Here is a 23,635-nt window from a genome sequence, read left to right on the forward strand (position 1 = left end):
CAACTAGCCGCTTTGTGTATCACCACATGTAATGTGTATCATAGTAAGTAGAAGGAGGAAAAGGTAAAAACAACACAATAGTGTCTCCTGCAGTTTGTTTCTTAGCAGGTTACTGTCATTACTATATCAAAACCTAATGATGTGCTGTATGGTGACTAACATAACACAATTTTAAAAATGCAGATAAAAAAAGACCAAAATTAATTATCATTACAGAGTTAATCCTGAGCATCTAAGAAAGGAAATTAAGTGCCCATTGAACTTCCTTTGAAACATGTCACTGAAACGGTGGACAGACAACAAAGTGATGGGATACAGAGAGGAAAGAAATGGATACAGAGTTTTCTAGTATTTTGATGCTAAGTCTACCTTGAAAATTTTCAAAATATGTAAGGAGTAAAAGATATTTTGAGCCAGGGGCGCCTGGGTGGCTCAGTGGGTTAACCCTCTGCCTTTGGCTCAGGTCATGATCTCAGGGTCCTGGGATTGAGCCCCACATCAGGTTCTCTGCTCAGCGGGGAGCCTGCTTCCTCCTTTCTCTCTGCCTGCCTCTCTTCCTACTTGTGATCTCTGTAAATAAATAAAATCTTTTAAAAAAAAAAAGATTTTTTGAGCCAATAACTAAAAAGCACCAAGACAATGCAAAATAGATCAGCAAGTTGACAGCCAACCCATTCTGACTTGAGATGTCATACATGAGCCAAAGGAAATCAAATACAGGTTCATGGAAACAACAGTTTTTTGAAAGGCCTTCTGTTTGGCTTTGGTAAGTGAACAATCTCTGTGTTCAGATAATTAAATGAAAATGATATGCTGTTCCTTTTTTATGTGCTCTTTTAATGAAAGGAATTTCACTAATGTTCTCCATTTCCTGCACAGCGACAGCAATGATCTTCCCGAGTTAAATACTGCGGTCTGTGACTCAAAAAAGACATGTAGGAACGCAAACCTCTCGTAACAATTGAGGTACTATGAGCAGGAAGAGGGACAGGCTTCAACAAGACCAACAGGGAATGGCATTTCTCTTCTATTGGGGGGAAAATAAACAATTTGGAATGATCGAGGAAAGATTGAAAATGTATTGAATGACAAATGGAAGGCAAAAAAAAGATAAACATTTGTCCTCTGTAGGGGAAAACAAACCTTTTAATCTTCCAGAGGGAAAAAAATCCCAGCAAGCTAGGAAAGGTGTTAAAATTGCCGAGAAGCAAACGCAAGAAAAATTCATCCCTGTGCTTTGCCCCGGAAATCACTTAAGAGTGAGTAAAAAGCCCTGGGGCCTGGCTAGCAGGTGTGTGACCACATTCTGATCAGAAGGGAGACGAGAGAAGAGTCTTTCTAGAATTTGTTTGCAAAATGATATTTCCATCTAACCACCCGAAATATGGGTGGTTTATGCTGACATCAAAGGGGGATCTCTTCAGCAAAAGATAATACTGATGGATTGAATCCTTCAGGATTCACCAATGGACAGATTGCCTTCGTGTGCATTGCAGTGTCTGAGGCCTCGTGTAAGGTATATCTGGATAGGCAGAATATTTTGAAAAGACTACTTCAGGAAACATCAGAGCCTAAGAAATGCTAAAACAACAACAACAACAACAAAAACAAAAAACAAAAAACAAGCAAAAAGAAACCCAAAAAACCCAGAGACTCCCATAAAAGATGAATGATGCCTATTTGCAAGTTTCTAATTCCACCAAGAGGACAACCCACCTGTTGTCACTCTGAGGCAGTCACCTGAGAGAGACAGCAGACACGCAACCAAGTCCTAAAGGGAGTAATAAAGGATTTACCAGGTGAACGTTCTCTGCCTTCAAGGAACATGTTATCTTCTCTACTTCCTCAGATGTTTCCCCAGGACAACCCTTGGCACATGGGGAGGGATCCAGGATCCCCACACTGAACCCTGGGCCTCATCTCCGACCACCTCCCCAGGCATAAAATTTCTCTTCTGTAGGACATGTCATCAGAAAGTTTACAAAAATAAGTCAGGGCTGCTGTCCTGGGGCAGAAAGATAGCTGAAATAATTTCTACTTCCTTCCCTTCATCATCTTCCCCAAGGAGAGCCACGAGCAAGTAAAAAGAATAGGTCATATAGTTTTAGATTTGGTATAAATCTTAAACAATGGTACAAAGTACAGCAGAAGCATCATAATTATGAGGCTAGTCTCTGAGGCATTTCCTGCTTCCTTGAAACACAGTCCCTGGTAATTACTGCCTCAGGACTTTATATCTACTTTTATTGCAACACTTGATGAGTTGAGGTAAAATTAATTATTTACATGTCCATCTCTTTGCTCTCTTAAGTTCTGTTAAGTTATGAGTCCCCCACAGCACAGCTAATGTCTTATAGACCACAGCTTCTCACTCCGAGGCCAACCCCCTTGTCCCCAAACCTGCAAGGGTCTAGTATTTGCCCCTTACTAGGCAGTAGAAAAACACACACTTGTTGAACAAAGAAACGAATGACTGACAGATCCGAGCCAGTACATTAAGTGGAGAAAAGTTTCCAAATGGGACATCAAAAATGACCCTGCCACATTTTTTTATCCCCCAAGAATTGCAATATATTAACTTCAAAGCCAGAAAATAAAGAAGCTTGTATTAAAATATATGAAATGTTTCAGGGGTCTGTGTGTACCTATGTATGCATTTTTCTCCAAGTAGAATGTTATTTTGAGTCTAAATGTGCCAAAAGCATTCTTCTGAACGACATGAAATACTGTATTTCTGTTCGTGAACGAAGTTTCCACCAAATATTGGAGCAGAGGCATAAACGACCAAATGAGTGTGTGACAGGAGGTCCAAACCCGGAGGCAGCCTTGCATGGGATCTGGGATACGACGTGCAGTTAGGGAGCTCACAACATCATCAAGCCAAAAAAGAAAGAAGGAAAGAAAAAGAAGTCTTCAAACAAGTCTAGGAAGGGAAAGGAGAAGGACACACTGGTTGTTTAAGGCCAAATCACGCTCACCAGCACAGCCTGTGCCCACTGAGCATTTAGGTTTGTCATTTGCTCGGAACCTGGAGAATTACATTCAGTATTGCTTAAGGAAACTGACACTCCTCACCTCAGCCCTTCCGAACATAAGGTATAGCCAGACATCAGGGGACTGGGCGCCTAGAGACACACGATAGAAAGGTAGAGTTGCTCAGAGAGCAAGTGAGAATCTAACAGCAGAGTAATGTGCCCAGGTGGGGGAGTGAGCCCTCGCTGGCTCCCTCGTGCCCAGGGAGGGGTGGGTGAGATGCACCTACATTAGCAGTCTGCATATATAAAAAGATAACAACCAAAACTCCTTCCTATGCAGATTCCAGAGTCATGTTCACATTTTTTCTTCTAACCTCCTTTCACTGTATTTTGAACAATGGTTATGTCAACGTATGTCAACATTTTGCCTTGAAAATCTGTTGCAAGGCACCTCTTTTGAAACCACTGGGGAAGGTCCAGCTGCTCTTTCTCTTCTGTGTTTTTGGTGCTGCTAATCTGGAGGATAAAATTAGAGAAACACCCAGGGAATAATGCAGGGACCTTGTTAACAGCAGTTCACAGAAGCGATTCCAGAGAATTCCAAGCCTGGTACAGAACACTGGAAGAATGTTTAAGGAGTACAGGGGGCCCTGCACATTGGAGCAACCTCACCCAGACCCAAGGAGCAGGTGAGGTTTTCATAAACAACATTCCTGATGGGTGCACAAAGGGGAGTCTGTGGGTGTCTGCTTTGACCATCTTTTGTCCATCGGGGAAGGAAGACTGAGGGGTAGGGGTGAGCAAGAAGTGTGGGAGAATGCCAATCTTACCGCCATTTGAAAGACTTACGTATAAATCAATAGTCATCCATGTAGCCTCAGTTTCAAGTGTTAGACACAGTTCTTTTTGTTAGAAAAATATAGTGAAAGTTCTAAGTTGCTTATAATAATATATGCTCATGTGGACAAAAATATTTTTTTTCTCATTTGAGGATATATGAACCTATTCATTGTTTTCTTTGAAATAAATCTATTGGTAAGACAGTTATACACAAAGCACACCATCTCCAATAAGATGGTTCTGGCTCTTAATTTGAAGCCCTTTAGCAGAGATCAGAATGCCTTGTTTCTTCTAGTTTGTCTAACTCTTTTTCATCCCCAGAGAATGCTAATGACTATGTTTTTATATGTTATGGGCCTCCTGCTGAAAATTATCTTCTAATCCTCTTTAAAAATTTTCTTTTTCTAATCAACCTCCAGAGGAATTTATTGTCTGAACAGAGATTTTCTTGTTTTGATTTATACAAATCACTGTGTGATATCAACAAATGCTTGCCTGATGATTTCACTTGCATGGATTTGCCTGCAAATAATGAATACCATCCACCTAATATTCTAAAGAAATTGGCATGTTCATTTGTGGCATTTCTACCTACATTAAATCTTTGGGGGGGGGGTTTGTTTGTTTGTTGTTTTTTTGGTTTTTTTGTTTTGTTTTGTTTAGAGATGAGGAAAATCATTCTAAAGTATTCAAGGGTATTTTAATATTTGAAAAATACACTTGTGTCTACTTATTTTCCTTATTCTGCAGCCTAATGTGTATAGTCCTTTTGAATCTTAAGCAATATAAATAACATGACTTGTCAAATAAAAAACTTTGTGTCATCACGATCAGGTGTAGAATTTTTATTATATAGGCAGACCATTTGAATGTTTTACATTAATTTCAGTTCTCCTTTTAATTCTAGGTTTGTTTTTATTGTTGTTGCTGTTCAACAAATAACCTATTAAGCAAATTCTATGTACAAGTTCACCCTGACAATTATATCAGGGGAGAAGAAAGAGGCGACACATTAATCCTATTTCTGAGAAGCTTAAAAATATTTGGAGAAGTTAGATTTTAATAATAGATAATCATAATATTAACAAGTAATGTTTATAAGGTTTTAATAATTTGCCGAATTCTATCCCATACATGGTCTAATATGATCCTCTGAGAAATCCTGAAGTAGAATAGATATTTTTATCTGCCTTTCATAGATGGAAAATGGACTCGGGAGGTAAAATAACCTGCTCGCCCAGTGGATGAGCCGAAATTGAAGCTATTGTCACACTTCATGTATCCTCTTATTTCTCCTGCCCCAAATGACAAGAGCTCCACCAGCATCAAAGGGTGACATGAGAATGGTTTCCTATAGTGTTTAGACAAGGGTACTATTTCCTCTGTTGATAGAGGTAGCATTAAAGCTGAGCCTGAAGATGGAGTAAGAATTTGTCCAATGTAGACAAGGCCAGTAGCATTCCAGGAAAGAGAATTACATAAGGAAAGCCACAGAGGTGGGAAAGGGCAGGACATATCAGGGAGAGATCGAGAGATCAGTTTGTCTGGCTTATGGGTTACATCTTGGACAAAATAGGATTAGAAGGCACCTTAAAATCAGAATGCAAAGGATCTTGTAATGCAACAAAAATCTTCATTTAATAATACATTTAATATGTTAATTAAGTTGTTAAATAAAAAATAAGCAATGGGGAGCTAGTAGAGATATTTTTATTGAGAAAAATGATATGCTGAGTTTTGCACACCAGAAAAATTACTCTGACAGTGGCATATGAATGAGACAGAAGGACAAAAGGTTTAGAGATGAGGAGAATATTGCAAAAGCCTAGGAAAAATAAGAATTTGAACTTGTATTAGAGTATTAGTGGGGGCAGGTCAACAAAAGAATGAACAGGAAGATTATTTCAAAAGTAGAAACAAAAGACAAGACAAAAGACACAGCAGGGGCATATATAAAGAGAGACATCTTTAAAAAAAAAAAAAAGATTTTATTTATTTACTTGACAGAGAAAGACACAGCGAGAGAGGGAACACAAGCAGGGGGAGTGAGAGAGGGAGAAGCAGGGCCTCCCACGGAGCAAGGAGCCTGATGCGGGACTTGATCCCAGGAGCTCCAAAAGAGAAATCTTGAAGTGGAGAGAATTTGAAGATGTATGAAGAATGGCTCCAAGGATGCTTGGGTGACTCAGTCAGTTAAGTGTTTGACTCCTGATCTCAGCTCAGGTCTTGATCTCGTGGTTGTGAGTTGAAGACCACCTTGGAGCCTATTTAAAAAAAAAAAAAGAGAAGGGCTCCAATTTTTATTCTTGCCCCTCCAAAACAATCGACACCAAACAGTGAAAATCACCAAGATCCAATTCTATTTCACGTGTTGCACAGAAGCAGAATTAGACTGATTAGAGCTTACAAAGTATAGCTAAGGATTAGAAAAAAATTAAAATCCATCTGATTCCGTTTAATTTCTTCAGCAGTGCATTAGCAAGGGGCTTAAGTGACAAAGAAGCTTATTTCTCTTTCTCGTTAGTGTGAGGTGAGTGTTCTTTGTCAGAGAGAGTTTCCACACAGTCGTTCAGGGACCCAAGGTGTCCACAGACTCACCATCTTTAACACATGGTTTCCAAGGTGGCATCAACAGCTGTCCAGGAACAAAAATTTCCTCTTTAGGAAATTAGTTGGTGGTAAAGACCTCACTTCCATTCACATTCCTTTGCTACATCCTATGGTCCCATGGACACACCTCATTGTTGGGGGCTTAGAAAATGATGTCCCTTGCTGGGCAGTTACAAGCTAGCTATGATTCTATCTCTAAGGAAAAAGAAGAGCTCAGATGTTGGTGGCAAACAAAAATTCCTTGCCTCTCTTATGTTTAGAAAGAAACACTTAGTTGTAGCTTGTGCTTTAGAAAATGCTCTTCTAAACAAGATTATGGAAATGGCTTTGCTTCTGAGGAAATTTCTCCAAGTTGTAAAGAAATAAGCCTAGAGAAGAGAGTTAACTGATGAGTTTATTTCTTACTGGCTGCACTGTAGCTAACTTTCCCCTTTGGAAGGACAGATAAAAGCCCAATAGATCATAGATGCTTATTAATTATTGACATAAGTAACACTTACTATCCCACACTTATGTGATCTGAAAATTCTCTGGGTGAAATTAATTAGAAATGAGATCAAAGCTACATACTCCTTTTGATGTCCTATTTATATAATTTATTTCTGTCAGAAGAAAATAGTCATAATGCCATGTACCGTGTAAATATAGGCAAGTTCGTTCTGACGTTGTTGTTTTGAATATCTTAGCTTTTTCTCACAAAGTTATGTTCTGTGATGTGACATCTTGTCTACACTCACTGCTTCCTTTTATATATACAGACTTGGTGGTCTTTCTAACTATTTCAGTCTTCTAGCTTATTTTTACTTTATTGATGTAACTTTTTGGGGTTTCATGTTATTCACTTAAAGCTTCTGGACCTCAAGTCTTTTCTTAGGTAAACAACACAATTGAGGATACTGTGCTAATATTTGTTACTGTGCTTAAATTGTTATTCTAATGGTTATTACCTATATTCACTGCCTATGGAATTTTGATAAGATGGGGTTCCACATTTAAAAAGCTATTTGGAAACCAGCTATTTCTAATTCAAACAGTTACCGTTAATAACCTACCAAATATTCTGAAAATACCCAGTTGTATGTTATCAACAAAACGGTGCTCTTTTAGTACATCTGCATAAAATTGGTTTTTGGATGGCTCTGCCGTGAGATACTTCTGTCCTTTGACTCAAGTCTCTTACGTTTTCTGTATTCCTATTCTATCCTCACTTGCCACGTGTTAATAACATCTTCCCAACCTGCCTTATCAGGTGATTAGAAATTAAAAAAAAAAAAATCAAGATACTTTCAGAGGCAAAATTATAAGCATCATTATTTTAATTTCTCAAAATGACTTTAGTTTGCTGATAGTTCCAAAGAATAGCAAGAGTGAACGAAAAACTCAACAGCAAGTGATCATACCAATAATTGCTGGTAGAAGTTCTCATCTCATTCTAAGGATTAGGAAAATCATATTAAAGACTTTTTTTTTTCCCTCTAAAGCTGAGAAAATAATGTCACAGTATTAGCAAGAAACAGATTTTAATGGGGAAAGGATAAATTTTTCTAAAACTATCTCTCATTTTATTTGGGCCATTTTTTAAATTAAAGATCAGATGAAAATTAAAAATCCTTGTGAAATCAATTATAATTGGTTTTTAAATGGGATTCTGCACTTAGAAGAAAACAAGGAAAACTTTAGTTATTGAAGTATCAGCTGGATTGCTGTTACTCAGAGACCGCAAATGCAGTAATTTAACTAAGATAGTTTATCTCTTACACAAATAGCAATCCAGAGACGGGCCGATAGTCCAGGCTGGCAAGCCAACTGAGCTTACACATTCATTCAGGGATTCATATTTCTTCCATCTTGGTGCTCTGCCATTTCTTAGCACAACAATTCCCCAAATTTTTGTCCTCAGAATGCTTTACACTTTTGGAAAATTTCTGGGACTCCAAAGAGCTTTTGTTTGTATGCATCATATCTATCAGTATTTAGCGCCTGTGAAATGAAGACTAAGAAATGTTTTAAGTATTTATTAAATTCTTTGAAAAATAACATCATATTCTTTTCCTATTTCTGCTGTAACAAATTACGGCAAAGTAGGGACTTAAAACAATACATTTATTTTCTTATAGTTCTAGAAGCCATGAGTAAAATGGACATCTTGGCTGGGCAGCATTACTTCTGGAAGCTTCCAAGGAGAATCCATCCCCTTGCCTTTTGCAGCATCAGAGGCTGCCTGCATCACGTGGATGATGGCTTTTCCTCCATATACAAGGTACATCACTGCAATCTCCAATTCCTTCATTACGTCTCCTTTCCTTGCTCCTGGCCCTCCTGTCTCCCTCATGTAAGTACCCTAGTGATTACGTGGTGCCCGTCCATATAACCACAGCCTCTCCCAATCTCAAGATCCTTAATTCAATCACATCTGTAAAGTCAGCTCTATAAGGAACCTACGTACAGGTTCCAGCGATTACAGTGTAGCTATCTTCAGGCGGCCATTATTCAGCTTACCACAGACAATGAAATCATCATTTTTAACATAAATAAGATAGATTTTAATGAAAAATAAGTGTATTTTCCAAAACTCAAAGTAAAGTTGAGTGAGAAGAATAACATTATTTTACATTTTGCCAATCTCTTCGATGAGAGATCTGCTTAGCAGAAACCTATTGGATTCTTATATCTTCTTTGGCACTCTGTCTGTTGTAATGTGTTATGTTGGCTGAAGTCTGTGAAAAAAATCCATTTTCATAGTCCTATAACTGTAAAAAGGAGGAGCATTTTAAAAGACCTCTCAAATAATTATGGGTAGGTTTATTTAATACTACACCACAACTTGACAAGTGGTATTTTATTAAAGGTTGGCTGCAATGTGGAGCCCAAAACAGTATTAATGTAGTTTTCATACTCTTGTCACATGAGAATCCACTATTCCAGCTTTCACTTCGATATTTTTCCACATGAATTATTTCATAACATCATAAATTCATCATTTGGTAAATATCAGTTCACTGAACTGTGCGTATCTTTTGACTATTAGAACACTTTATTACACAACATTAAACAACATTTATGAACATCACGACCAAATCTCATTAGAAAATTCTTTAAACATTAGGAAGCTATCACAGAGGCAGATATAACTTTTCCAATTCTCTCTCTCTTTTTTTTTTTTTTCCTTTAAAACTTGAATCTTATCTCTGGCAACAAACACTGTCAGTTGTTTTTTCTTGAAGCCATAAGCTTCCTTCATTCATTTTCAAGAAAATGTCTGCCAAGTACCCAAGTCTGAATAACCATGGTTTGTCTGCCAGTTGTTTTTCCAAGTAAAAATGGTGTGACATTAGAAAAAAAAGTGAATGGTTCGGTTCTCAACTCAACAGTTGCAGAAGATATTTGCTTCAAGACGATCCTACCCCAGCATGCACAGGTGTGTTAGGCATACTTTTCATTTCCTCACACATACCATTAAACTTATGAACTCAAGGTCCTTGATTTAACAATATTCATTGCTGTGTGTGACTGCTTCATCAAGGATGTTTTTTAGTGAAACTGTCATTTTTCTTCTGTGGATCAGTGGATAAGGCAAATAAAATCCTAGTATTATTACTGAAAGAGTTTTGGCAATGTGGACCCACTGAAAATGTCTCAGGGATCCCTAGAGGTCTGAAGACAGCAGATTGAGAACAGCTGCCTCAGGACATTACCTCGCCTGCCTTTGAATCAATGCCACACCCACAATCCAGCGTTCATGAAAGAAGGAGAGCAGAAATGGAGGGCAAGCAATTCCTTTTTGGAGAAGGGATAGAGTAGTGGTCCATATGACTTCCACTCAAGTTCCATCAGTGAGAACTTAGTCACATGACCAAACCTAGTTGCCATGAGGACGTGACATGGGGCCTCCAGCTTCGAAACCCTGCATGTAGGAAAACTGGATTATTATTAAGGAGAGAACAAATGTTTAGGAAACGAGGAACTTTCTGCTACATGAATCCCATTAAACAGTATTGCTTAAGTTGCCATTTAACTAACTTCCCACCTACTTATTTTAGGGTGTGCACTTCTTTAAAAGGACCATAGGTTTTCCAAGTAGTTCATTTTAGGAGTCAGGTTCTGTGGACAAACATCCATTAAAATGGTACAAATCTGAGATTGAAAATAGTAATATTAACTCAACAGAGACATTGTTAGAGCTAGGATGAGCTCCAAGCCATGGCTCTGCGGTGGTAAGGAGGAACCTAATGCGGGTAGCAAAGCACATTGTCCTGTAGGTGGAACCAAACTGAAATAAGCAGTGGGATAATTTTAAAGAAAAAAACTAAATGTCTGTGGATCTCTTTCTTATGCTGTTCTCCCATTTCAAGACAGGAGCGTTTGCAGTAATGGAAGAAGCATGGCTTTAGGCGAGACAAAGTTTAAGTTGTCTTCTCAGGTGCCACATTTGAAAACGGTGATAAATAATATCCATCTCATAATAATATTGGGATTGATTCAATGAGATAACCTATGCTAATACACTTCCCACAGGCTCCTTAACAAAAACAACAAAACCATGGTAGAAATCATGAGGCAATGAGTAATTTTCCTGGTTAGGGGCCGATGCTAAAGATATTGAATCATCTCTGGTTGTCTACTTTTAATCATGCCATTTAATGGTCAAAGTCAATTCACGGTAGGACTAGTCTTTAAAATATCCCAAAACAGGAGCACTGGGTGGTTCAGTCAGTTAATTGGCTGCCTTTGGCTCAGGTCATGATCCCGGATCCTGGGATCGAGCCCCACATCTGGCTTCCCACTTAGGGGAGTAGTCTGCTTCAGCTCCTCCCCCTACTTGTGCACACATACTCTCTCTCTTTCTCTCAAATAATAAATAAAATCTTAATAATAAAATATCCCCAAATAATTAGGTGAACAATAGGACAATTTCCAAGGTCAAAATTCCCTATATCACAGAGTGTACTACACCCTTGATTTTTCTGAATCCAGTGCTTTTATAGATATGTTTTAATAGCTTCTTCCCATCTAGATGAAAGGATCTATTTAGATCATATCAGTTAGTGCACTCCACAGTCTCTCCCCACAGGGGTGGGGGCAGGAATGAGAATCAAGATGGTAACCAGTTAAAAACAGATAAGGGATCTTAACCAAGAGCTCCTAACATGATCTGGTCCCTGAGAAGGTAAACGCTAGTATCCCCATCATTTACTGATCAGGGGTCTGTGTGCTTTCTGGCTTCTCTTCAGCCAGAGGGGGGGCCCGGGGTGGCCTTAACATATCCTTATCCTCCGCCATCCCCAACCTTAGGCAGGTGCTCTGCCTTTTGTTAGTGCGAGTGTCTACCACCTGTTCAGTAGTTTCCAAACACTGTGAACCTTTGAGAACGAAGACGAATTTTTTTTTCTCAATCGCTTGGTTGGTCTGTAGATTGATCAATGAGAGACTGAATGCCTTGCTTACATAAGAGAAACAAAGCTTTCAATGAACTTGAATGCAGGGATTTGAGGCCACTTCCCATTAGGACTCGGGTAGGGGCAAAGAGAGCGAGGGCACACAGAGGGCGCAAATGAAGGCCTGTCATTCCGCAGGACGCAGGGACGCTGAGCGTGAAGGGAAGGAGTGCGGTCCTGAGCCTCACAGCCCGCGCCACAAGCACGCCCAAGTACATCAAAAAGAAGACGGAACAGGAGAGGACAAAGGGCCAACCAGACCGTGATGGTGCAGAAAACAAACATGATTAGGCTGAGTTAACCCTGACGGTTTCAGAATGAAAAAACAGACCATGGAGTTCTGTCAATCATGTAGTGATTCATCCTAATCATTAGGAGCAGGATGAAGTGACTGCATCTAATGTGCTACATTTTTTAGAACAAATCTGCTTCAGCTACATAAAAGCTCAAAAATAGTTTCTCCTTCTTAAAAGGAAAAAACAAAAAACAAACAAGCAAAAAAAAACCATACCAGAGAGTGGAAATGGCTAGCCATCTTAATTTATATGTGATGACATGGGCTGGAACTCAGATATGCCTCAACACCACGCAGCACAACCCTCCTTCACAGACTTCTTTTCTGGAGGCCCCAGCCCCACTCCTTGGGTGGGATGGAGGTTTGAAGCAAAGCTGCGGCCAGACCAGCTCCACACAAATTCACAGAGTTGACAGAGGCAACAATTACCACCAACCCCTGCTAAAAAGCCCTCAGGAATCCACACATGTTGGAAGCCGGGCATGCTCGGGGCTGTTGAAGTCCTAGGTAGTAACAGGATGCTTAGCACTTCCAACTTTATCCCCTGAGCCTTTCTTAAAAATGTTGAAGCGTGCCCTGGTCACCAACAGAGAGCTTAGAAGAGTCTAAGTCACTTGTGCAATGATGATAGTGCTCATTATCCCATAATCCAGTAAATAAAAATAAACAGTATAAAATCAAATCTAAAAGCAGAGATGGAAAGTCAGAGCATATTAGGAGAGCATAAATAATTTAGAAGTATTTACTATTTCTTATATATTTTTCAGCAAAGTTTTAAGGGAAAGTTCTACTTCACAATAATTACATACTTCAGGGTTGATTTATGTTTTCTTAATATCACCCTCTCTACTTCTCCTTTATTTGGAGAATATATCCAGGTGGTTTTAAAACATTACAGCAAAACAAAGGATGCTTGCTTCCCCTCTGCCTGGGTTGAAAATTTTCCAACTTTTCTCTTTTTTCCATTGTTTGCTTTAAAAATAACACTTTTTATAGAAAATAGAAAATTAAAGGCTAGGAATTCTAAAGCAATTCTGTATCTACCAGACAAACACTGATTTGTAGCAATTTTTAGGTTGGTTTTTTTCTTCCTCCTAAACAGTTAGATTCTCTGGAAATGTGGATCCTACAACGACTTTCTATTCTTATTCTCCCAGGTGTTCATTTCTCTGATTAGAGATCAAAACGCTTATTCTGTTCAGCCCATTGCTGTCAAATTATTGGTACTCAAAAGCTTATTATTCACAAGTCATGCAGGGAGACCTACTTCATTTTTATCATACCTGAAATGGAAATCACATAGTTTAAATGAAATTTTCATCAAGATTAGTGATTAAGTCAACATGTAATTATTTTGGATCTCAAAAATTTTTTCTTTTCTTCTGAAACACAGTACAATCTGTCCCTACCCTATGGAAATTGTGACGCAGCTGAAATCACAGTTCAACACCTTGCTTCCTATAGATGGCCCCATTTCCGTGTCTCCCAGAGTCCTTGCAGGAAGGCTCCACCAAGTCCAGGTCTAGAGACTTTCCCACAGCTACACCCCCACTTGGAATGCAGTAAGCACCCAGTTAATGTTGGCCATTACTATTATAGTCATAATTATTAGGTTTAAAATGCTAACATGATCCCGTGTCTTTAAGGCCTAAAGCTACGAAGCCTGCTGTCTTAGTCAGCTCTGGATGCTATAACCATCGCCATAGGCTGGGTGGCTTAAGCAATACTTCTTTCTCACAGCTCTGGAGGCTGGGAAATGCAAGACCAATGTCCTGGCAGATGGTGGGGAGAAAATGACGGGAAGCAAGTCCCCTGATGTTTCTTCTTATCAGGGCTCCAATCTCATGACCTCATCTAAACTTCATTCCCTTCCAAATGTCCCATCTCCAAATACCATTACATTGGGAATTAGGGATTCGACACATGAATATGGGGGGGGGGCACAATTCAGTGCCTAGAATTCAGCCCCTGCTCTTCCCAAATTCTTGTCCTCTCATGTGAAATGCACTCATTTCATCCCAAAAGCCCCGGAAGACTTAACTCATTCCCAGGAGCCCCTTTAAGCCTAGGATCCAAAGCCTCGTTTAAATATCATCTGAGTCACATATGGAGGAGACTTGTGATAGGATCCTTGAGGCAAAATTCCTCTCCAGCTGTGAACCTGTGAAACCAGACAAATCACATGTCCCCAAAATGCAAAGGTGGGGTAGGTATAGGACAGACATTCCCATTTCAAAGGGGGAAACAGAACCAAGGGAGATGGATCCCAAGCAAGGTAAATTCCATTAGATCTTAAGGCTCAGGAATAATCCTCTTTGGGTCAGTGCTTTGCCCTCTAGGCCCACGGAGTGACAGCACTACCTCACAGCGATGCTGAGAAAGTGGGGTGAGATGCCCTGCCTCCGGGCTTCCTGCAGCATGAGCCCAGCTTTCTCTGAGAGGTCCCTCCCCTGCGGCACTGGGTGCGGGGATCCCAACTGCTGATCTGACAGTCAGAATCCAGGCTGACGTATCAGTGGGTGCTTATTGAGATAGTATTTTGAGCCATATTCCTATTCTTTTCAAAGTGGGTTCTGATTTATCTCCATTGGCCTAAACTTGAACAGTGGGAATTTCAAGTTCACCTGCAAGGAAAAACTATACCAGATGTTGAGGAAAAATCAGAAAGGGCAAAGGTTGGTAACCCACCATCGTCTTTAGGTTTCATACAACATTTAGCAGCCCCTTGCTTGGCAGAGGAGTACAAATGCCTATCCCAAAGCATTGCTCAGTCTGTAAGAGACAATACTTACTTTCATCCTTTGCTTTCCATAGCCTAGAACATAGGACTGCTACCTGTTTTGTCTTCTCTACCTGATAATAAATACACCCCATAGTAATATTTGTCTCTCAGCAGAATACAGCAAACATTTTTATTTTTTTAAAATTTTTTAAGGTTTTATTTATTAGTTGACAGAAAGAGCACAAGCAGGGGGAACAGCAGAGGGAGAGGGAGAAGCAGGCTCCCTGTTGAGCAAGAAGCCCAATGCGGGACTCAATCCCATGACCTTGAAATCATGACCTGAGCCAAACGCAGATGCTTAACTGACTGAGCCACCCAGGCACCCCTACATCAACCATTTTTAATCCCTTTCTTTGACATATACTATATACCTAATGAATAATTAAGTCATGATTCACAATTGGCCAGTTTTTCTTTGCTTTTCAGACTTCAAAGGTAGAAGGTGAGGCTGGTGGGAAATGTCAGCCTGAATTATCTTATCACTCATATGTGTTTTTGCTAAGAGAATTTCATTCTTCAGCTATGATAAGAGAAGGCCCAATCTTCAGCTTCAAAGCTTTCAAGTCTTTAACAAATCCTTGCTCACTTCAACCCATAATTCCGAATTCCACCTGTACCTGCTCACTCATCTGAATCTGGCCAACATGCAGTGACTTCAGCCGCCACCAACCAAGGCTGCCCCCTCCTACTGAACAAAGTTATGCAAGTGGAGGCCAGATTTCCCAAGGTCAAAACACAGACTTTCTATAGCAGTACAGGGTATGAGTGCATAGGGAAATGGAGTGGGTCCAATTTATAATAAAATCTGTAGGACATGCTCTTTACTAAATATTTTGTTCCATAACTTGGTTTTTAATAGCAAGAGGCTAAGCAAAAACAATCATTAGAACACACATCAATTCCTCAACACATCAATTCCATTCTTTAAGGAAAAAGTTAAGTGAATCACTGAATTGAATCCAATTACAGTGGCTAGTAAAACAAAGCATACTTTAGAAATGTGTTGCAGACATTCATTTAGTATTAATTATGGACATATTTGGCCTTCAATAGGTCATGTTCAGTATTTAATTATTTTGTGAGATGTTTGGATCTGATTTAACTTCCCTCGTTTAGTTCCTTTAATCCATTGTTCTTCGTAGGAAAAAAGATGTGTTCAGGGCCCATGAAGAGGATTAATTTAAATTGTCTGCAAATCCACGTTGGCCTCAGGCCTCTGGGTCACCCTCTGGTAGGGGATCCCTGTAGGGGATGGTGTTGGCACTTGTTTGCCAGGGAACTATTCCTGAGCTAGGCCAAAGGCACAACACATAAGCTGCCACCTCCTTAGACAAGTGGACGATTGGCACAGGCCTCAGTGTTGTCCCTTAGGAGTAACGAACGAGTACCTTCCCATAGGATCATCATGCAGAGTAAATGCATTTATTCACAGAAAGTGCTTAGAACAGTGCCTGGCACCTGGGAGGCCTTCAGCGAGCAGCAGTTTATTATTTAGTTAATACTGTTGCTGCTTCTCTTATTGCCTCCTCCCATGAAAGGACAGTTAGGGAAGCAGCTCTTTATTTATCTTGCTGGAACTGGCAAGGCCACACCCAAGGGGAATGAGCCTCAGTAGAGCACTTGATATTTTTACGATCGATTTCATGTGGAGATCTCAAAGAAAGCTCTTTCTTGGAACACCTAGTACATGACTGAATAAAGGTAGCACATGCAGAGGTCACTGCATCAAACTCAGAACAAACTTTTCTCTGTACAACTAAGAAAAAAATATTTCAAGGCTGAAGTTTGGTTCTAAATGGAGGATTTTGAAGACCAGGAAAGATGGGGAGAAAGAAAACAGATGTAAATTTAGGGAAGGAGGAATGTACATCATCAGCGATGGTATCTTTTTGATAGAACAAGTCCGGGCATATTGCATGCCATTCATTCCCCATTCTGAATTTTCCCAGAAGATGATTCAGAAAGGCTAAGTTTGATTCCACTGTCTTCTCAAAATAATTGTGTTCATCAAACCATGCATCCCAATGTTTACTAAATCTGTGTTCAGTCACTTCATTAGTCAGGAGATCCCATTTTCTCACCCACTCTTTCCCACCACCCCAATATAAAAACCTTTCCATACAGCTTGCTAACGCCTAACATTCCATTAACAGAGGGGAGAGCCTTGCATTTCGCAAAAAGGCCCCGTGCATGGTATTCAAGCGCCTCTGATCCCCTCTAACTTTAAAATTCAAATTAAATTATGCACTGCTGAGCTCAGATTGTTTCTAGAAACTGGCAGTGGAGAACAGGTGCTCTGGGACTAAGGGGTGACAGAGGAGGAGAAATGCAACCCAGAGGGGGTAATGGGTGAGTAACAATTAATAATAAAGGCTGGGGGCCCAAAGACCAGTGTGTCTTCATTAAGGATGTTCAAGCATTAGACCTTGACAGCAGATTTGATGGAATAGGAATGAGAAGATGCTGAGGTATAAAGCCAAGGTTAAATTAGATTTGTGTGTAAGTTAAGAGAGTTGCATTTGGTTTTCCATCCTCTAGGGACAAAATGGGCACCAGAGGAGTGAGTTCAGTAATTCCACAGGGAGAGGGAACTGTGTCCGGAGAGCAGATCTTGCTGGTAATCAGTCCAGAAGAGTCAACAGAAATGAGGCTTCTGAACCCTCTTCCTTAAACCAAGCCCCCAGAGTCAATCCCACAGACTCCCCTCATTGGGTGACTAATAGAAATTGATTCTCTCTCAACCCTACTCAAGTATAAACTTACTCTTGGAAAGAACAAATGGGGCTTGCTGCAGCTTGTTCTTCTAGAATCAGTAAGAACAAAGGATTTCCCTAATTCTTCTCCTCCCCCACCCCCCTCATTAACTAAAGCAAACTGCATTTGGCCTCCCACAAATGTTGAAACCACTTGGCAGGCAGTCCAGTATTGGTATGTCTGCCATGAGGGGTTCTTCCGTCAATATGTGTTAGAGTCCCAGTTAATATCCATGCAATGTTCAATTAATATTTTTAATACTTAATTTATTATTTAATTTTTAATTTATTTTTTATTTAATTTATTAATATTCCATACTAATCCCAAGAATATCTGTGGTTTTTAATGTTTTCAGACTTCTTTCATAGCTAGTTTTTTCATTCCATAAAGAATGTTTTAAATGTTTTTAGTTTAATTCCAGTATAGTCAACATAGTGTGTTTTAGCTGTACGATGGAGTGATTGACCACTTCCATACAATACCAAGTGCTCCTTAAGACAAGTGCACTCCTTCATCCCCATCACCTATTTCCCCCGTGTCCCCACCCACCTCCCCTCTGGCAACCATCAGTTTGTTCTCTATAGTTAAGAGTCTATTTCTTGATTTGTTTCTTTCTCTCTCTCTCTTTTTACTCATTTGTTTTGTCTCTTAATTTCCACATATGAATGAAATCATGCAGTATCTGTGTTTCTCTGTTTGACTTTTTTTGCTTAGCATTATCCTCTCTAGCTCCATCCATATTGTTGCAAATGGCAAGATTTCGTTCTTTTTTATGGCTGAATAATATTCCATTATCCTCTTTATTCATTCATCTGTCACTGGATGCTTGGGCTGCTTCCATAATTTGGCTGTTGTAAATGATGCTGCTATAAATGTAGGGTTGCATATGTCCCTTCTAATTAGTCTTTTTATATCCTTTGGATCAATACCCAGTATGCAATTCCTGGATCATAGGCTAGTTCTATTTTTAACTTTTTGAGGAACCTCCGTATATTTTTCCACAGTGGCTATACCAGTTTGCATTCCCACCAGTAGGGCTTGAGGGTTCCTTTTCCTCCATGTCCTCAACAACACTTGTTGTTTCATCCCTTCAGAATGTAGTATCAGTGTGTTGGGCGAGCAAACGTTATCTTCTTCTAAATAAGTAAAATTCATATCTTGGGTATTTGTCACTTCCTTCAAAACAGAAAATAAAAATAGATGGTCACATCCAAAACACCCCTCCAGTGCAGAAGAGCATACCATACCCCAGACTACACAACCAGGGGTGAAAAAAAAGGAAGAACAGGAAAATGACTGCATTTCTGGTCCAATGCCAAGGAAGAGGAGATGTGAAGCAGAAGTTGCGGTAAGGCCTTAGGGTCACACACTGGGCCTTTGAAAGACAGGGTGTGAACCTCTGGTGAACAAATTGAATCTTCATCAAGAAGAAGCCCCAGCTAATGAGCAATAATACCTTAAACTCAAATTTTCAAGCCCAGCAAGATCTGCCAGGGAGGTATGGTTTCTCCAGTGTTACATATGAATAAACCCCAGGGGTCAGGAGATACAGTGATTCCCTTAAAGTCACAGGGCTGGTATGTGCCAGAACCCCGATCTGAGCTGAGGCCAGACCAGTTGAAAAGGTGGGCTTTTCCCACCACACCATGTTGCTGAAGCAAAAACTTGGCTTCTCTGGCAATTCAGTTGGGCTTCCTTTAGGTGGCAGACATTCTGATTCTATATTCATCATCCCATATTTTGTGATATTCCTCAAGCTTAGTCAACTTGCACGTAGACTGCATGGAAATGTTTCTTCTACGAGGCTGTTGTAAATAAAAGGGTCAGCGGCGCTCATCTTATTTGCTGGCGGACTATAAATAGATCCCCTTTGAGTTGCAAATGTAATGCCATGTTCTAGAAACAATGTGGAAATATGGTAATGCGTGGCGTTTCCACATTGTTGCCTTTATCCCCATTTGTAAGTGTTCCTCCAGACGAGCACCAGGTGAGGGTGGGCTCATGGTAAAGAGCTGACCGCGGGAATGTCTTCCATGACACAGTAATTGAGTTCATTATGGCTTCTTAACCTTCTTCTCCCAGTGGCTCCAAGTAGGAAGCTGGGCTGGGGCAGGAAGGGCCCCAAAGAGCCAGTAGGTTCTTCACATGAGGAAGCAGCAGCTCTCTTTTCATGCAGTGAGCTAACAGAGCCTCGGTAACTGGATTAGAGAATTTAAACCTTAGCAACTCGGCCTTTTATTTCTTTAAAAACACTACACCCATCTGTTGGCCTCATGCACAGGCAGCTGCACTAGGGCCTGAGTATAGACATTCTTAATGTCAAGGGGTTGTAAAATTTTGCTTTTGTGACAAGTCTTCAGGGCCATAATTAACAGAGTAGAGAATTTCAACCCAAATATTATAACTTCTTTAAAACTATGCCATCTGCTAGCCTTATGTCCTCAATTGAGCTTGAGTCCTTGAAAACAGCAGGGAAAAAAAATCACAAAACTTAATTTTTATTTCAGTAAAGTTGATCTGGGGAGGGGGGCATGCAGAATGGTGAGAAGGGAAGGGTGGGCATTGTTCACAATGTACAAAGGAAGTGAACAGAACTCTTATAGTTGGACTTGCATTCTGCTTTTTAAATTTTTCTCGCTAGAAGTAGGGTTATAGGTTTGGATTTACTGTGATACGATTAACAAAGTTTATGCTTTTATTATTGCTGATGTTTCCTTCTTCCCTTTCTCCCCCTTCACCTCATTTCTTTCCAGCCTTCCCCAGGTTTGCAAAGCAACCGTGTTTTCTGTGTGTCATGTGGTAATGTGCGTAAGCCTCACACTGACACTTCTTTTGGCCGAGGTGGGAGGAAGTTCCAATAAAATGTCAAAAGCATAGAGTCTGGCATTGTTACATGGGTATCCTTCCAGTCTTTTTTATTTTTTTTTTTCTGTTTATCTAGCTTTTTCCTTTCTTCCAGCATTGAGATCATACCAGAAGCATTTCTTAAGCCCCTATGGCAGCAACTAAGGATATAAAGATGCGTAAGACATAGTCTCAGCTTGAGTGATAAACCATATAATAGTTAAACAGATTATTTCAACCCAGGATGATAATGCTACAATTTAGGAGGCCTCAGAGTACAGTAAACCAAAGAGCCTCTGAGTCCAGGATAAGCAATTCAAGAAAGACTGTCCAGAAGAGGTGTCACCTGAACTAAAGGATTTGGAGTTGGTTTGGTGACAAAGGGTCAAGAGGACATTGCAGATCAAAGGAAGAAGTGGACCCTAGAGTCGCAGCGAATTGACAGCTGCTCAGATTTGTGAGAGCAGGAAAGGCCACGTCGGAAGCTCTGAGACAGCAGAGGCCAGGTCTAGAGAGCTGTGCAGAAGAGCTTCGATGTTATCCTTTAGAAAACAGAAGCATTTTAATTGGCCTTAAGTTGCCATTTAGAGAGATGACACCAGAGGCAGTGTGAAGCTTGAATTTGAGAGAGAATGCACCAGAGCCTGCAAGACCAGTCCGGAGAGACCAGAACAAATTCAAATGGGCAGCGAATAAGAGAAGAGAAGAAAATCCAGGCTGTTTGCTGGGTTTAGTGGACTTGGTGATTATCGTTTGCAGGTAGGAGTTGTGAGAGAGAGAGTGTGTGTTCTCTCTAAATCACCACCTGAGGGAGGCAATAATGACCTAATTAATTCATTTAAGCAAAGCAGGACATGGTGTTTGTATGGATACAGGGAAGGGAGGCAAAAGCTTAGGGCAGTTGTCTAGGTTTCACGCATAGGGTCTAATACACACAAGGCCGGAAGAAATGCTGCTTACATTCAGAAAGAGGATGAGGCATAGAGGTACACATGTAGACTCTACCTGCGCGTCAGTGACAACCAGGACGGCGGGGGAAAGAACCCAGAGTGTACAGAGGGAGAAGAATTGCAGACAGCGCACCCCAACCTCACGCTCCAGAAGCCTCCCCAGTGTCAAATGCTGTGGTCGCCATGTTGAAGGGTCTCGCTGAACACCTGTTTAGTCGTAAATCAAGATGTACCCTCGCTCAAAGCACAAGAGATAACTTATGGGTCGACCTTTCCTCTAAGGTTATTCCCACTGGTTTAACTACTTGCATGAGTCATCTGTCTGTTCATCAAATCTCTGTTAAGCACCATGAGGCAGGCAACAGTTCAAGACACTGTGGGTGATGGTGTGAATGTAACAGTTTTTAATATATTAAAATATTTCTGTACCAGATGGCATAAAAAAACGGTGGTTTTCATTTTGCCTCCTGGGAGATGTTTGACAATATCCAGAGATATTTCTGGTTGCCACGGCTGAGGGTGAAGTGACAATGGAACCTAGTGGATAGAAACCAGAGACACAGTTAAGCCTTCTACAATGCACAGCACAGCTCCCAAAAACAAAGAATCATTGGTCTCAAAATGTCAAACATTCAGACCCTTGGCGTGTAGTCACTGTTACGAGCCCCGTTTACGAGTTTCCTCTCCCTCTTCTGCCTCTTGCTTGGCTCACCACTCCTCCCACCTTCTCAGGATCCCACAACCAAAGGGTTCACATCTGTCGCTAAAGGGCCCTGCTGAACTTTGTTCAGCTTTATGGCTCAGGTCTATTCTGATTGGTCAGTATCCTAGACTTATCAGTGGTTAAATATTTGGAATATTTTATAAATATTTATAAAATATGGTCTTTCTTGTCAATAAGTTTACCTAAATCATCTTAGTGATGACACTGACTGGGGTTGCTTCCTTTAAGAAAGATCAAACCTTCTATTAAATAGTATGTATCACCAGAAAAAAAGATTTGATGCACCCAGCAACTTGTGAAGGGTTGAGAACACATCAGTTAGGCAGACATGATGGCACAAGACAAAATAATAACATGTTTATTGCTAACTCAATAGAAAATCTGGAAAAACTTTGAGAAATTTAGAAGGAAATGACCTGGGCCTATATAGTTTCTTCCAAAGCATATTAAAGTCTGAAGATCTAAACAATGTTCAAAAAGACATTCAGACTTTAATATGCTTTGGAAGAAACTGAATAGGAAGAAACTATCAATAGAGCAGATAACAGGAAAGAAATTTCCTTAAACAGTTGTTGAGTCGATAATTTTCCATCCTTAACCATTATATAAATTGCATTAAATATGTGGTACAAATACCATTGGGATAGGTAGCACATTTTTTTAAAGCTTTCATATAAACACTTTGAAAAATGAACTATCCCAAAGAAATGACATAGCCAAGGAAGTCTGTTTTGAATATGATGTTTCTTTCAGAACATCTTCGCATGGTGACATGGTTAGTTACTAAAGATAAACAAATTATTAACCAGCCACCTATAGTGTTACTTTCTGCTCTGTGTTACTGGGAGTTAAATAACTGAATTATGCTTATTAAAATGCACTGTAAATTAGAAAACTGGTTTTGTAAAGACTTATAATTTTCTTGGTCATACAACTTAAAACAGAGTAGCACGCCTGTCATTTTAACAGCCCTCAAAGTTCCCCTCCATTTTAACAGCCCTCAAAGGTCCCCTCCGGTTCACCAGGTTATCCAAGAGCTTAATAGGTGACATTAGCATGAAAGAAGTCTCCCCCACCAAGGATTTCAGGATTTTTTTTAGCCAACAATGTCAGTGTTGTAACTGTACACTGCTCACATAATGTGTAAGCCAGTGCCGCCTTCACTATGTTCTTCTATTCCTTCTGTGACATTAATTCTCTGCAGGAAAATGCTATCACAAAAAAAAAAAAAAAAAAAAAAAAAAAATGAGGTTGGACCATCTTCCACATAAGATTTCAGCTGACACTTCCCTGCAAGTGTCATCCAAGAATTGACATTAAGGGGACACCTGGGTGGCTCAGTTGGTTAAGTGTTTGCCTTCAGCCTGGGTCATGATCCCACGGTCCTGACATCAAGTCCCACATCAGGCTCCTTGCTCAGTGAGGA

This window comes from Enhydra lutris, unplaced genomic scaffold (assembly GCF_002288905.1).
Source record: "Enhydra lutris kenyoni isolate GAN:26980312 unplaced genomic scaffold, ASM228890v2 scaffoldscaffold11, whole genome shotgun sequence".
Classification (NCBI taxonomy): domain Eukaryota; kingdom Metazoa; phylum Chordata; class Mammalia; order Carnivora; family Mustelidae; genus Enhydra; species Enhydra lutris.